Genomic DNA, 16,334 nt, shown 5'->3' on the forward strand with positions numbered 1-16,334 from the left:
GATTTTATTGCCATTCAAAACAAACAGTATTCTACACTCTGATGCCTATCAGAGCTGTGTGGAAAGCCAAGTCAATTTTTGCATGAACCACCAATTTTTGATCAAAAAAAAAGAAAGTGTTAGTGAAAACCAAAAAGATTGCAGCTTTAAGAACAAAAAGTTTTAATGAAAACTCTGTGATTTCTTGACAGAAACAGAACTTTACCACAAACACATGAAGTGCTTACTCAAAACCCCATACCTCTGTTGACAAGCAGGCAGATGGCTTTAGGAACAACTCTTACCAGCCCACTGCATGACCTCCTGTCACCGTTTCATATACCCTTCAACTTTCTGTCCTACTTGCATCCTGAAGAGCCAAGGGCACAGATGAGGATATTTCCAGAGACTCCCCCACTCTCCACTCACACGTTTCATCTCTCTGAAGAGGAGAGGCCATGAAGGGAGGCCTTGGGAGGTGCATTTGCTACAAACCATTCTATCAGGGTAAGGAAGAGGGTGAGGTCTTCCCAAAGCAACTTCAGAAAGCCTCTGTATCACAGACGCTGATTCTTAGGGAAGAATTTAACCTCCTTGACCTCTTCTAAAAGAGAAAAACCAGTCCAGCAGATTTCTGGAATAGCTTCCAGACAGAGATACACCTGAGTGTGACACAATGCTGCATCCGCTATTCACCAGGAAGAACTTGTTGGGATGCGAAAATCATTGACAATGTTTGCTGTGCTGCCCGTGAAGCTGCTGAGTTCAAGATCCTAAGAGCAGTGAGGAAGAAGATCACCCGAGTGCAGACCCTGGGCTTCAGGTGAGCAGACTGTTCAGGGAACTGACTGGTGGGATTCCACAAAAGGCAGCTCTGAAGGGTAAGATGTTCAGGCCAGCTGGCAGGTCTTTGAGGTCAATATCCTACAAGGCAAAGAACTGTCCATCCTGATGCTTAAGAAAACAGACGGATGTATCAGGAGACTAGCTTGGCTAAACAGGGCTTAAAGGAGGAATTTAAAACATTACTAGGACAGGTCTTAGGAAACCCAAATACTGCTTGGAGTTTACATTTGCAAGGGATGTCAATGATAATAACAGTTTCTTATGCTACTTTAACAGTACAAGATTGAAAAAAGATTATTTGGGACCACTGCTGAATGGAGGCAGGTGACTTAGTGACAGACACATACAAGGCTGAGGTTATAACCGGAGGCATACCTCTGGCTTGTACGACATCACACTGTAGGTCAAATTACTTCAGTGCATTTCCCAATGTCCAAAAATCCACCAAACTTAAATTTTTGTCTCTCAGTCAAGTGTTGCAGCATAAATGAATGGCATACTTTCAAAGCAGGAAAGAGCTATTTAATAATACTCACCACCCTGGCAGAAGCAATACAGTCGTCCCTCCCGACACACACACACCCCAAAAGGCAATATTAAATGACTGTACCTTTAACACAGTTCATCTGTGATCAGTGTAGCCATATAGCCCCATAATGGGGTATTGCCACTGCTAGTACCAAGTTCGCAAGGCCTTGGGACTCAGGCTGGTCAGTCCTGCTCTGCCCGAGCTTCCCTTGACCTGCCCGTAGCTTCGTTTCACTCAGTTTAGCTGTGCCAGCAATTTCTCCAATTGATCAGGTGTCTATGGCTAATTTGTTTTACTTTTGTTTATTGTTGTGTGCAACCATAGTTTCACAGAGATAGCAGTAAAAGGCAGTTGTGCTGTAAAATGAAATATTTATGACTCTAGCCCAGTAAAGTAGCACAGAGGAAAAAAGGCCGGGTACAATGGAAGTGGAGACAGGATGCGGCGTGCAGGAGGGCAAGCATAGGAAGATCAGAGCTGGGGCTCGGCACTGGAGACCCCACAGCTCTGAACAGCTCAGTCACAGTCAGTTAAAATAGTGCAGATCTTGAACTGGACAAAACTGGTTTTAGCAGTAACAATGAGAACGAAAAAATAACACCTAACATACCTAAAGTGCATGGTAAATTCAGATATAACCTGGAAGTAAAGACCAATGAAGAGAGAGAAAGATGTAAAAGCTTGCTAACAAACATGTAAAAATGCTCCTGGGCCAATCCTAGAGAGAGGAAGAAGAAACCGTCCACGTACACATCATATTCCTCCTGGCTCCAGCTGCTGGCAGCTCTTGGTCACCCCCTATCCCCCCCCCTCCCCCCCCCCCCCCCCCCCCGCCCCTCCGAATGAAACCAGTTACCCTGGGATCCAGAGTAGCAGTGGAAGGGCAAGTACAGCAGAAAAAAGAAAAAGGGAGAAAATTTAAGTGTGTATATAACAATTAACTGCATTATGATTCCTTCTGCTGCTGCTGCAATTCCTGGGCAACCTGATCTAGGTGGCCTTGATTGAGCAAGGGGTTGGACCAGATGACCTCCACAGGTCCCTTCCATCCTCAGCCATGCTGTCATTATGTGAATTAGATCTGAATTTATAATGATCAGACTCTCAAGATTTTAATTAAACTACCAATAAATTATTGGCTTTACCTGCGTATAGGGTATGCTTTCTCCTTGCTCAAAAAAAGCCTTAAAGTGTAACAATGTCTGGACTGAAAATAGAAGAAAATGCCACACAACTGCGAACTCTGGCAGTCTGGATACGAGGTGAAACATAGGAGAAACACACTGAAATAGAAATATTTTTAGGATGGATTTTTAATCTACCATGTCAACACTTTCAGTCACTTAGTCTTTCAATTTGGCACCATCTGTGCATTGCAGTTATTACTTGGGACATCACTGGATTATATTAGTTTGCAATCAGAAATCTATTTGAGAGGAAATCATTGTTTTCAACCCAATTACAGTTTGCCATATTTGTCTGATTTTGCAGCACTTCACTGTGAAAAAACAATGGGATATTTACTGCCTACATTTTGCTGATTATTGAAGATTTTCACATATTGGAAAAGATACATTGATGCAGCTCATTGGTATGCTCTACAGCATCAGTGTGATCACCCAGTCACTTCCCTTAAAGTCGCAGTCATTGCGGCTCCTGCTACTGTGAAGACTCACAATTAGGCTTTACTTTACCCATAAATAGAAAGTCATCTATTTGCAAACCAAATCTTCATGGGAAACTACAGGCTGGGGATGCATCTGCTAGGTTGGCATTAACGTTTTAGCTCCCAGCCAATTAGGACAGAACAGTAACTTACATTATTCTAAGGCATAAAGTATTGATTCCAAATTACAATTGCTGGTTTCAAACTTAAAATGACACCTCACCTAGCTTTTCACAAAGTGAGATTCATCAGCTTTTACAGTAACAATCCCTCCTGCTACAAGAAAAGTACAGTAGCACTTAACAACAATTGGACATGAATCTATTAAATTACAATGGAATTTTTTTAGCTTCACAAATTATAGCCATATTAATACCAACTGAGTTCTCTATGAACAATAAATGCCAAAGGATTTTTTTTTTCAATGATTAGACACCTTTTGTAAAATGTAGCCATTTAGTACATGCAAATTTCCTGCTTTGCAGATCAAATGTGAATTATAGCACTAGGGGACTGGCTTATATGAATAGGCTTAGATAGTGCTAATTATAAAACCAGCATAGTATAATCACACTTAAATTCTGCAACTCCTTTAATGCAACATGGGTGGACCTTGTAAATTTGGCTGGCAAGAACAAAATTTTTACGGTCTGTCACCACATTCTGATGCAGAGCAAAATACATCATAAAAGAGGAGTTTAAAAAGTCGGAAACTTTAACCTAAGGGTAAAATCAACTCAATCACTTGAGTATCTAAAAGGTTAGGCCCAGCAACATCAATGCCTCAGCCACATAGCCACAAAAGCAGGATTCAAACCCCAAAGTCACGTTTCCCTCCACGATAAAACAGATGAATGAGGTGCCTAAGGAGGGCTGTACAAAAAAGACCCAGATGCTTCATAGGAAAGTTTAAATTTGGTCAGTGGAAACCTTGACAGTGTAAGGCTACTCTCTTCAGCCCTCCTGTCCTTGCAGCACCTCAGCTGGGTCTGTGCAAGGGGTTCTTCTTCCAGCTTGGGCTTCAGAGCAGTCCAGCTTTGGTGGAAGGACTCACCTCAAAGTCTGTCAAAGACACGGACGAGACTTCCTCATAAACATGGAAGCAAGAAAAGGTAGCTTTTCCCTGACTCCTGCTACCATTTTCACCTTTGCTTTAGGCACCAGATTTTTAAGTAACTCCTTGACAATTGGTAAATTTGAATTCCCTTTAGCCTACAAAGGTTCCAGCTATAACTGGAATAAAAACAGCTTATTATTTCCACAGGCAATTCTCAGTACACCTTCCTGGGGACTTGAAATCAGCTGTAGAGGTTTCCTTCTGTCCTCATGAACTCTGCATTTTTGTCAGGACACAGACAGTACTTCAAAGGAAGGACAAGCAGGAATCCAAACCCAACCGTCAGCCCCAAGTACAGTGTAGTCTACAGCTTGGCAGTGTTCTTAAAAGCCCTGAGCACAAGGAAGAAACAGTACTCTCCAAAAATGTAAGAACACCTGTATATTCAGCCTATTTCTTTGAGCCAAAAGTTGATTTTTACAGATTAAAAGCAAATTAAATATTCTTTCTACATTTTATTGCACATAATTAAAAAAAGAAAAAAAAACAAATAACAATAACAAAACACTTTTTGTAACTTTATATTGCCCTAATCCAAAGGAGAGCTGTAGCAGATCAGTGCAGCTCTGTTCAGCTCTCCTGTACCTTGCCATTCACAAGTGCTGGAGATTGTATGCAACTGGAAGAGAAGACGAGAGAAACCCCTCTGAATAATGGAGCAATGGTGCTACAAACCAGATGACAAGTCTGGAACATCATTTTCTTAGTTGACATAATGTATTGCCCAACAATATAAAAGTGCTGTACAGGGCTTCATTTCTAATTGTGGCTGCTGACTCCCTCTGCTTCAGGATTACCAGAAACCTCATCACATTAGAGGGCAAAGAAGCCACAGAAAGCAAAGAAAAGCAATTAAGGCACCACGGAAGAGCAAAGTGTTACAGGGGCTTAATCTCAGCAATATCCCTTCCTTTATTTTAAAAACTTTTTAGTTTTTTTTCCTGTAAAAAGGAAAAACTCTACCTTGCAGGACGAGAATTGGGACAAAAGGGCCATTTTTCATTTTTTCTTGTTATATGTTTCTTGTCCTTACATTTTAGAGTCAATAAAGTAATTCACCCAGACAGGCAAACTTGTTTTGTGAATTATCCATTAAGTATTTACTACATTAATTCTTCTGGTTTTATTTGGCATATTCATAAATCGGCATGCCAATAGAACTCTGTCATTCCAGTGTTGTCTTTTTTTCTGCTTTTTATCAAAATTAAAACACTATCAATATTTTGACTGTCAATACACACAGTTACAGAAACCAAACGGGATCTGCAAAATTACTACATGAATAAAGCTAATGCACACGATGCACAAACAAAGCAATCTACATTTTACTACCCCTAAATCCTGCATATTGTTATAATCAGTTTAATGTAACAGAAGGCCACTGGTGCTCAACTGTGTGCAGCATTAATTCCTGTTACATAGGGAAAATTGAGAAATCCATATCATAGAAAGTTATCTTTTTCTTCCCCAGGAAGTTCCTTGATTAATGGTTTATTGGAAAACCTTAGAATGTAGAGGTTCAAAACCCACAGAGATCAAAGATTACATATTCCAAAGACCTTGCTTCACATTTAGCAAAACATTTCTTGTTCATTACCAGTTTTGCTCTGCAACAGGACAACAGAGACTTCGTTATACTTTCATCTTGGCTGCCTACAAGATCTCACAGATCTGTGCACCTCTACTTTCTACTTGGAAAAAAAAAAAAAAAGCAGTCCATCCTGTTTATTCCTGCAGTGTTTTCCAGACACAATTCAAACCCAGAATACAAAATTTCAAACTATCACAGCAGTAGTCAGTTTTAATTAATTCTCATTCAAAGCTAGGCTTGTTGGGAAAGAGCCAGCGACTGTTTTCTTGCACAAGACGACAAAGAAAGGACAAACAAGATCTGTATGGACAGAGGCATCCAAACAAGAGCCAGAAGCTGGGTGCTATTTCTGTCCTGTCCTGGATTCAGTGCAGCTGTCCTGGTACTCGGGGAGGGGGCGAGACTTGCCAGCCCTTGGCTCGCCTGCTGCTGCGTGAGGCGATGCCAGCCCGCCCCGTCCCTGTCGCTGTTCTCCGCTTCTCACAGCTCCTGCCTTCTGGCCTTCCGTTAAGCAGAAGAGGGGCTGAAGAGAAAAGGGGACATTGAACACTACTGCTCCACACGAGAAATAGAGACGGGCAGGTGGAAGCAGCCTTTAGCGCTGCCCCACCGTATTTTGTACAGCACTGCAGTACTCTCGGTAGGAAGCAGGTGGGACGGTGTAGAAACAGTGGGGACAAACTCAAGAGATGAGCACTTTCAGAGCCCCGGAGAACAACAGGGACAGCTGAAAAGCAGAGGAATCCTATGAAAACGTGGAAGAACAGAGGAAAAAGTCATCTGGAAATGTGGGGCAGGGTAATTTACTGGGAGAACGGGGCAGGAAGAGAAGGAGTCTGTATATTTTGGAAGAGCAATTATTGCATTAGGAATAGATTGGTTTGATTTGCAGGGGTGAGAGGGCTAGGTAATGAATTGATTTTGCAGACAGAATTAATCAATGAGTTAGTGGTACTACTCAGCTTTAAAATGCTTACTCATGCTAGAACAAAGATTCAGACTCCCAGGGGAGGGACTCAGTTTTTATGGATAAATTCTTTCATGATGCCATACTACATAAATGAATTATTGGGCAGTTAACTATTAAACAATTAAACATTACATGACTTAATTACCTTGATTTCAAGAGCAAATACTGAAATCTTCAACCTGGGCCCCACCTCAGAGGAAAAATCCTAAGCTGGGGGCCACCACAGCAGCAGCATATAAATAAGAATTTTATTTTTGTTCCCCTCAATTGTCCAGGAAAATCTTTCCTGTGGTCTCAAAATTAGGCTGTCTGGTTATGCATGTGGCTCAAATTCTGTAGCTTAGCCTACGTAAAATATTGGAAAAGTGATGAGAGCAGCACCATCAGGAAAGAAAAGAGGAAGAAGAGGAAGTCCCACGCAGCCAAAGTATAACAGTACAACAAAAACACTCTCAAAAGAAAGGAGTTTTGTGGACATCTCACTTCCTGTGAAATTATGACTTTAAATCCTATGAGATATTTATTGCATCAGTAAAACTAACTAACTAAGGATAGTAAAACCAGCTAAATATGTCCTCCTCCTCCCCAAAGGCAGCAAGAAAAGTTGAGGTCCATGTTCAGGGAGAGCGATCCACACCAGTGGTACAATTTCAGGAAGGACCATGATGGCCTGGTCCTGCCCAGTCAGTAGCTGGTGTGGGGTCAAAGTGAATGGGGTGAGCTGGCCCCTGCATGAAAGAACTTGAAGACTGCCTAAAGGAAAATTAATACTGGGGAAGAATAAATGATTAAACATCACAGCCTTGTAAGAAAGGTACAGCTCAAATACAAGCAACTTCCACTTTCCACATTTCCATACAGCTGTAATAATGAAAGATAAAATTGATCTGAATGCAACTTTGTTGTTATGAAAAAATAGTTTGACTATTAGCTAAAATGCAGTACTGTCACAAAGTAAACACTATTTCCCTCCCCCCTGAAAATCAATGTGATGGAAGGCATTGGCAGTTGAGCACTTCCCTGAAGACAAAGCATTTGGCACATAATAGAAGAATCCAGAGATTAACAGTGGAAATGCCTAAAAAAATAAATATATTAAACAAATTCAAAGTCCCTCTGCTAAGCAATACTACTTGATAATTATAGTAAAGATTCCCCTAGAACTTCCCTAGCAATGTTTCCTACCTATCAAATATTTCTTTATGCCTGGGTCTTCAGTGAGAAAGTAGTCACAATAGCCAAAATCTACGGTAGTCATAGAGACAAGACAGAGCATCAGAAATTGCATTGTTGAACAGATTTTAAAGGAATTTGGAAAGGGACAGGAAGAAAGAGGGGCTGCCTCAGACAAGAAAAATGCACGTATGGGTTTTTGGTGCTGTATGATATGAATTCCTCCCAGCAATCAAATACAAATGTATCCTTGTAGGAGAGCAGCCCAAGGATTTCTTCATTACAACCAGAATTCCTAAGTGTCTCTGCAGTCCACAGGTCTTACAAAAAGAAAAAATGTACAGTCCCTATTTCCACAAAGGTACATATGAGCCATGGAGACTGGGCTTCTTTTGGTATTTCACCAAGATTTGCATTGTAGTAGCCAGAGAAAGAATTGAATGCAGACTAGGTCACAGAAACAGATCAAAGACAATGATGAAGACAGGAATTATATGGAGGAACAAATGCAGGCAGTTACTCACTTTTTTCTACAAAGCAAAACACCATGCAGCTGAAAATCATAGCGCTATGTAAATATTGCTTGTCCAAATAAGCAACTTTTACTGTTGTTACAAAGAAGGTGTACAGCAATGAACACGGACAGCAGGAAGGAGAAGATGCCCTACTTAATTCCAACAGGACTTTCTACACAATATTCTCTGTATTAACCTGGGATACACTTTATGAGGATGTTAAGCAGAGTGACATGCATGTGCAATTGCAATCCCTACCATCTCAGCAAAAAGGATATTTAGGCTTGGATCTTACTATGACAGCTTCTGCAAACATAAGTGGAAAAGGATTGATTGCCTTGTATCATTTGAGTGAAAGAAGGGTGAGTAAGCTATAGCCTGTCCAGTTTTTATGAATCCCACCAGTCAGTGCTTTTGCCTAATGTATCACACAGGTGTAGGTGAGGAAAAACACTCAAAACTGCTCCTAAACTGTGAGACCATTATTCTAGTCCTCCTGAAATTGTAGAGAAATCAGAAGGATTATATTTTTGTTTCATTGATTTTTTGCTAGAAATAAAAAGATTTTCAGCAGTATGGGAATTTAAAGTAAATGGAGTTGTGTCTATGGAGAAGTACAATCAAGATTATATTTTCTTTGTTGTTGATTTCTTTAAAAAGAATGCAAAAGCTTATAAACAATACAAAACATTATAAAAACAGTAAACAATTTCCCGTGTATTTTCTTCTGCAGATACTATGTAGATTTTGGCAGTGAAATTTGTTTGCACTTGATAAAAACACAATTTAGCAAAGAAGAGGACAAAAATCAATTTGATAGTTGTGTCCTGAAAATAGATTTTCTCAGTTTCCCTCTTAAACAGAGCGGCTGAGGGAGCTGGGATTGTTCAGCCTGGAGAAGAGGAGGCTCAGGGGCGGCCTTAACGCTCTCTATAGGTACATTAAAGGAGGCTGTAGAGAGGTAGGGGTTGGTCTATTCTCCCACGTGCCTGGTGACAGGACGAGGGGGAATGGGCAAAAGTTGCGCCAGGGGAGGTTTAGGTTGGATATTAGGAAGAACTTCTTTACTGAAAGGGTTGTTAGGCATTGGAATGGGCTGCCCAGGGAGGTGGTTGAGTCACCATCCCTGGAGGTCTTTAAAAGACGTTTAGATGTTGAGCTTAGTGATATGGTTTAGTGTAGGACTTGTTAGTGTTAGGTCAGAGGTTGGACTGGGTGATCTTGGAGGTCTCTTCCAACCTAGACGATTCTGTGATAATCCATGAACGTACCTCTTCACACTACAGGAACTGGACTGGGCACTGTGCAATAGTGGTAGCCAGGATTACATTAAATCCACTGTGAGATGCTTCAAAGACTTTGGTTCATCCATACCTGCCAGTCTTAACCAGGTACAAATAAATTTCAAATCCTGTTAACATTGCAGGATTAGTGTGACACCTGATACTGCCAGATCATAGTCTGTCCTAGCCTAACAATCTCGCTGAATGTTGCAGTAGTTCAAATCCCTCCAGCGGGATCTTACTCACACTGAACAAGATTGACAGATCTTTGGCTAAATTACACTAATCCATGTCACCAGCAGGGATGAGGATTCTTGTTTTGATTCTCTAGTCAGCTTTAGGTTTGGTTTGAATCTGCTGGGTTTGTCATTAAAATACAAATATGCATTTGAAAATCAACAGGCTTTTAAGCAAAAAAGGCAGAAAGCATAAAATGACGTTTTTCCTGAAAGACGGGTGAGATCCAGCTTTCAAGGCTCAACTAAATCACAGTTATAGAAACAGCACAACAAAACTTGGTGGTAAAAACTAATTTGATATGGAAATAAATGCCTGAGGCAATACTAATAAAATGCCCTAACAAACATTTCTGTCCTTCTGAATTTTGTAAGCGCTTGCACTGTAGTGGGGGGAGAAAAAAAAAAAAAAACACCTGTGGTTTATTATTGGTACTCTTCCTGCCTGCATTCATTAAAACTGTTAATTCCAAAAGAACATATTCCAAACTCTCTAAAGTCTGAGATCTCTGTAAAAGTGACAACAGCCTGCATCCAGTTCTCTGGCAGTGCTTGTGCATTCTTGTGTAGATCATTCAACGTCGTGTTTGAATAACTGATCCTTGCCAAGGGCTCTGCAAAAATGTGTCAGAAGAAATTTGTGCCAGTAGGACTTTCACTGTCCAGGCAGCTATAACTTGTTCTAGTCTGACTGTGTTTCCAGTCTGAGAGCTGAGGATATAAGTGGACAGGTCTGCTTGAAGGTGCTGTGCACCAGCATGGATGGAGTTTCTCCTGCAGGGATCTACTCCCAAACTGAATGTAAGCATACAAATTTCAAAAGCTGTACAAGCCTTAATAGGAGGGTCCCTGCATGCTACTTAGAGCAAAGCTTGTAAAATACCTCTCCTTCCTTTCAGCTTCTGAAAGATGAAGGGATAAGAAGTCTGTAAAAGCAAGCCACATTTCAGTTTTAAAGGACTGATAGTCTAATTTAGGGTTTTAAAATCTGCTAAGACTTCATAGCAATATTCCTCTGAAGTGAATCTATTAAAAAAGTGAAATTTGAGATTAAATTGGAAAAAGAGCTTTTCACATCGATGAACTAAAGCTGATTTGTTGAATTTGTATCACTTGAAAAATCACTCTCCCTGATATGTCTTAAAAGAGAAGGCAAATGAGAGATAAAACCCAGCTTCTATAAACCCTATTAGAAGATAAAACTATGCAAATTTACTCCTTTCCATCTCCGAATCAAGTACCACAGCAACATTTTTCTTGGTGTCACAAGGTGGTGCTCTTCCTTTCGAGTACTCTGTTTCACCTTACTAGCAATCTCATTTAATTTAGAGAGAAAAGCATATTTTGAGACTTACACACATGCACAGTCACTTTACTGGTAATGAGAAACACCTCAACTGTAATGCTTTTCTGGAACAAAGATACACAAAAGCCGAGATTCTTTGCAGGCAACATGCATGATAGCTTTTAAACGTGACAACCCGGACATGATAATGCATGAACTGTACCGAGTTCTTTTATAGTCTTCAGAAACTGGGATTAGCTGAGAGTTTAAAACTTGGAGATCTGTGGTCCTTTTGCAGCAGGTTCAACTAACCTAAAACTTTCAACTTTTTACAAGTAATGTTCTAATGATTTAAGTTCCAAACTTATCCATGCAATCAATAATGCAATCCCTGTGTTTTTTATTTCATACTAAATCTATTTTATTCTATGCTTCCTCACTTGTTCCACTTTTGATACACCAAAGATTTTTGTATTGAACATGCATAATTGCATTGAAGATATCAAGGAAGAGTTAGAGGGTTTGACAACGAGGCATATAGAGTTGTGGCTTTTGGTATACACTGTGGTATTTGGAACTTGGAGGTATTAATTTTGCTCGGTTAATCCCGTAAAAAATGACTAGCAGCACAGAAGTTGTCTGTCTCCATCTCCTGATTCATCAGTCCCTTGAGATCAGTGGGATAGATTACCTCTTCAGAACATCTCCTTCCCAACTGTCAATAATCTCATAAAGGTGATACCGTATCACAATTCACAGCCTGCTGCTGCCTTCAGATCCATAATCCTGGAGAAAGTTCAACAGCTACAGAAGCACAGAATGCCTGAGGTGCTAACCATTGGGTCATTCAGGTTGGACCTCACCATGCAAAATGTGAGCATCTAGCCAAGAGATGAAGGGTCACTTGAACCTCTGAACTAGAACTGTAACTCCAAATAACGCTGTGTTAAAACACTACAGAGAAAGATGATGCTTGCCTTATATCTGTAACTTATGAAAAAGGCCTAAGGCATTTAAAATAAATATGGCATTAAAATATTAACTGATGAGACAACAAAAAATGTAGACTAGGCCAATACAACAAGTTGCTAACATCAACAAAGCATTGCCAAAAGACAGGGACATGACAGAAAAACGGGGGATTGCAGGTACAAGATAAAGAAAAAGATAGCACATGCTGAAGACCGTATACAGTGGGGAAGAAGAGAAGTGGTTTTAAGCAAGGACTGATAAATTGAAGTCTTTCTTTGCCTACCTACAATTGTATTATTCACCTCTCTGTAAATGCTCTAAGCACTCCAAACATTCATATATATTAGAAAAGCATGAAAACAACCTTATCCCTAACCTGATACTGAGTTAAGTCCAAGTTCAGTTTTTGAGGTACAGAGTATCTCAAAAGTGATTAGGGCTTTTAAAACTCCCAAGTCCTCAGAGGTGACTAATTCATAAATATTTAATTTCTCAGAAAATTCTCAGTTTATTTATTGCCTCTGGGACATGGCATGTGTCATGCTATTTATTTCCACCCCTCATGTGTTGATTCCTCCCATAACACAGAGGGTTTTCCCAGCTAACAAGGAGCACCAACCATACAGATCACCATCCCAGCATTTCCAAATGCCTCCATATTTGCCACTGACATCTGTGATGCTGTTACATATCAATGACACAAACATCTCTAGCACCATTGAAAATGAAAGCAGAGAACAGTGTGAAATGAATGGAAGATAATAATAAAATAAATACTAGAGAACTGTAGATGCAGTGATTGTATTGGGAAACTTCACATTTAATTTATTAAAACCCTTCTGCTTTTTCTTATAGAGGGGAGCTGCTGGGAAATTCCCAGTGCATTGCACCAGAGCTCTGCAGCAGCCAGGAGCTCTGCTGCAGATTATGAGTTTGCCTCGCTGTTGTGGTGCCTTGAGACCTGCTCTTTAGCAAAGCAACGTCAATGGGAACTTTGGCTGCCCGCTGCAGCTTTTACCATCTGGGGTAACAACACCACTATTCTGAACAGTCCACCTCACAGACCTCAGGTTCAGTTAGAAACAAATTTTCATCCTGTAGAAAGCTCTTTTTCAGCAGAACTGATCTACTACCACATATGAGATATGTCTGCAGAATTTAGGAGGGTCCTACACGGGTATGAGAGTCTGCTGCCCTCCCAAGTGAAACACTGGTGTCTCTTTACAGCTGTAAAGAGAAAAGACCTACCTGTGGGTCACTAAACCCCAGAGTGGACTAGGCCACTTTCATACCTCCAAGGCTGACAAGGACCATGAAAATCCGTTGTTCTCTGTTCATAACTGGCATAAGAAGAGTTTTCCAGTAGTGATCCAGACAGACATGAACCCCAGGAATGGATGTTACTCTGCATATCTACCTGTCTCTAGGAAAGCAACATTTTAGGCTTAAAAATTAATAAAATAAAGGAAGTTTCTCTCCAAACCTCTCACTTCTTCAAAGTATTAAAAATAAACTCTTATGATACCTCACTATATTACAGTTTCAAAGCCCCTGAGAAATCCAGGCCCTTGATTTGGCACCTCTGAAAATCATAGACAAAGGTGAAATACAATAGCATCCACCACTCCTAGGGATAGGTTCCTCAGTCCTGCTTCCATGTGTTCATACTGCCTCTGCTGGCTTTGATGAACAGCACGTATCTGGGGGCTGGCAAGACCAAAAAGGGCATTTTGAAAGAACGAATGCATGGAGGTTTTTGTTGAAGTTTGGGATCTTTCACCCTTCAACGCAAACAAAGAAGCAACAGGGATATTGACACAGCTGCCTGAGCAAAAGACAGGAGCCACCACTGCCAATATAGTTTCCCCTCCGGAGGCAGGTAGAGGAAGAACTGCGATGGACATAATTAGTTTTGCAGTGGAAAACAAATCAATTGAAAAAGCCAGTTTTCAATCCTCTGTCTAACACAATAACAGGAAGCATAACATTGATTTTGGTTTGAGGTGGATTGGTCTCTGCCACGTGGTGTGTGTGGGGCTTGCTTTGTTTTATTTATTTTTTCCTGGCCAGAAGGTGACAGCTTCAAAGGAGTTAAGGCAGTTTACTAAGCAATTCCTCCATACCTGGTGAAGGTAAACCTGAAAATAGCTAGAGCTGTATTTAACCATCAAAATCCTAGAGATGGTGGCCCCAAGTTCATGAAGAAACTTAATGAGGATCCCACATTCCTTTCAGGGTATGACATGACAGCCACAGTACAAGAGTCAAAACTTACTAAACAATCTGTCCAACAAGAAGGTCGCTAACCCCTGCAAAACCTCCATCCTTTCAAGCAGCTGGGACACTCAATCTTTTTAATAAGCTTGGTCAACCTAATGTTATTTCTGGTGTATCCCCAGAAGGCTGTCAAATACAGACTTTCTGACCAGCCAGGAAAGCAATCACTGACTTTTTCATTCAGAGGGCAGTGAGGCACTGGAACAAGTTGCCCAGAGAGTTTGTGGATGCCCCATCCCTGAAGGTGTCCAAGACCAGATCAGATGAGGCCCTGAGCAACCTGATGGGTGATGTCCCTGCCTATGGCAGGGGCGTTGGAACTAGGTGATCCTGGAGGTCCTTCCAACCCAGCCATTCTATGGTTCTATTTTATGACTGTGGAGGTGCTTAATCCTAGGCCCATGTTTCTCGATGACTTGGGCTCACTTCTCTTAGAGCTGTTCTAGATGGAGGTTCTTACCTGAAATAAAGCCTGAAGGAGCATGCAGCACCAGCCTTTCTGAAAGTTTCTCCCTCAGCAGCTATGCAATGACTGTCATATGCTGCCAGACTACATCACCTCTCCTCCTACCCTCTCCCTGCCTCACTCTTCTACATCTGCCTTTCTCCCATGGCAAGGACAGGCACATTCACCTGCATCTGATACCTTTTTCTTCCTATAAGTCTGTATCAACATTCTGGAAGATTTAATCAGAAGAGGAAGCATAAAGCAAGGAGAGATCAATAATTGATTACACAGTTGCTTCTCTGAGTGATTCACATCTACCTTAGCAGTTTAGTGATTTCTGCTCAGGCTCAGTGGATCTCCAGCCTAAACAAATTTCTGCTAGCCAAGAGGACAGACAGCAGATGAGTTGGGAACTTACTGTGGTGCATGTGTAGAAACAGTGAGAAACAGTGAAACACAGAAATAACATAAAGGAGCAAACATCAGAGGTAACCACAAATAGAGTGTAATTACATCTCCAATAAGCAAATTAGCTGTTTCAGGAAAAGAAATATCCTTAAAATGAACGTAGAGTTTTGTCTAAAACATGTGTATGTCGTAGAATAAATAGCTACCTGCCATTATTAAAAGAACATTTGAAGGATCTGATGAGACTGATCATTTCCATAGAGCACCAGAGTATAGGAGTATCAAAGAAACACACACAGAAACACCATGGCACTAAATCATCATCAGCAACAATAACAACAACAAGCCACCATACAGGGTGAATCAATGGGCAGAACAAAAAATAAATAATAACAATAAAAACTAAAGCTCTCCAATCTGAAAGCATACCTGGATGTAGTCTGATACTGAATGCACACTGTGAACTATGTGAGGCACAACAGACATCCCTTCAGGTTGATGGTGAGCCTCAATTCAGAGGGCAACAAGCAGGAGCTCTCCTTCCTGCTGCTGCTCTTCCATTCTTCAAGGACACTGCTCAAGGGCAACATCCCACCACTGAAACAAATGCAGAAAATTAGAGCGGGAGTAATAATTTTTTCTAAACACGTGATCTCCTACAATGTTACCAGACAGTTGGGATCTTCACCACTTCCCGAACAGTCACAGAAGTGACACACTTGTTTCCAAAGTCTGTTTATCCTTTTAACACTTGGATAAATCCCACATGCTACCACCACCCAATGCCCATCCAGACTTTATTCCCTGGCTTTGTCAGAGCTCAGATTTCTTGCTCCGCACAGCACTGCTGAACAGAAACCACCCAGCTGTGGCTTCCTGCAGGATTCTACCTCTTGACAATGAAAAGACAGACAAGTTCAGTCTCCCTTCTTGTCACAGGACTACTTAAGAACACTTACTTATAGCACGCATTTTCTCAAGTGGCATAGCAAAGCTTTCATCCCTGTACTTCTAATTGAGTTTATCAAAGTCTAGGCAC

The 16,334-nt window shown here is 40.9% G+C and overlaps 1 protein-coding gene across 14 annotated transcripts in view; it reads right to left on the reverse strand.

Moving 5' to 3' along the window:
• Window positions 1-16,334, reverse strand: part of LOC308188017 (uncharacterized protein) — a 625,739-nt gene that overhangs the window by 431,390 nt on the left and 178,015 nt on the right. For 12 of the 14 annotated variants that reach the window (XR_013945068.1, XR_013945069.1, XR_013945075.1 and 9 more), the window contains one exon: window positions 15,725-15,892. The gene's annotated coding sequence lies outside the window, so the exon portion shown is untranslated. Of the gene's footprint in view, window positions 1-4,159; window positions 6,252-13,570; window positions 13,586-15,724; window positions 15,893-16,334 lie in introns of those variants that run through there. The other 2 variants (XR_013945084.1, XR_013945085.1) reach the window with 2 other exon arrangements.

The sequence above is a fragment of the Anser brachyrhynchus genome, assembly GCF_964034855.1.
Source record: "Anser brachyrhynchus genome assembly, chromosome: 1".
NCBI lineage: Eukaryota > Metazoa > Chordata > Aves > Anseriformes > Anatidae > Anser > Anser brachyrhynchus.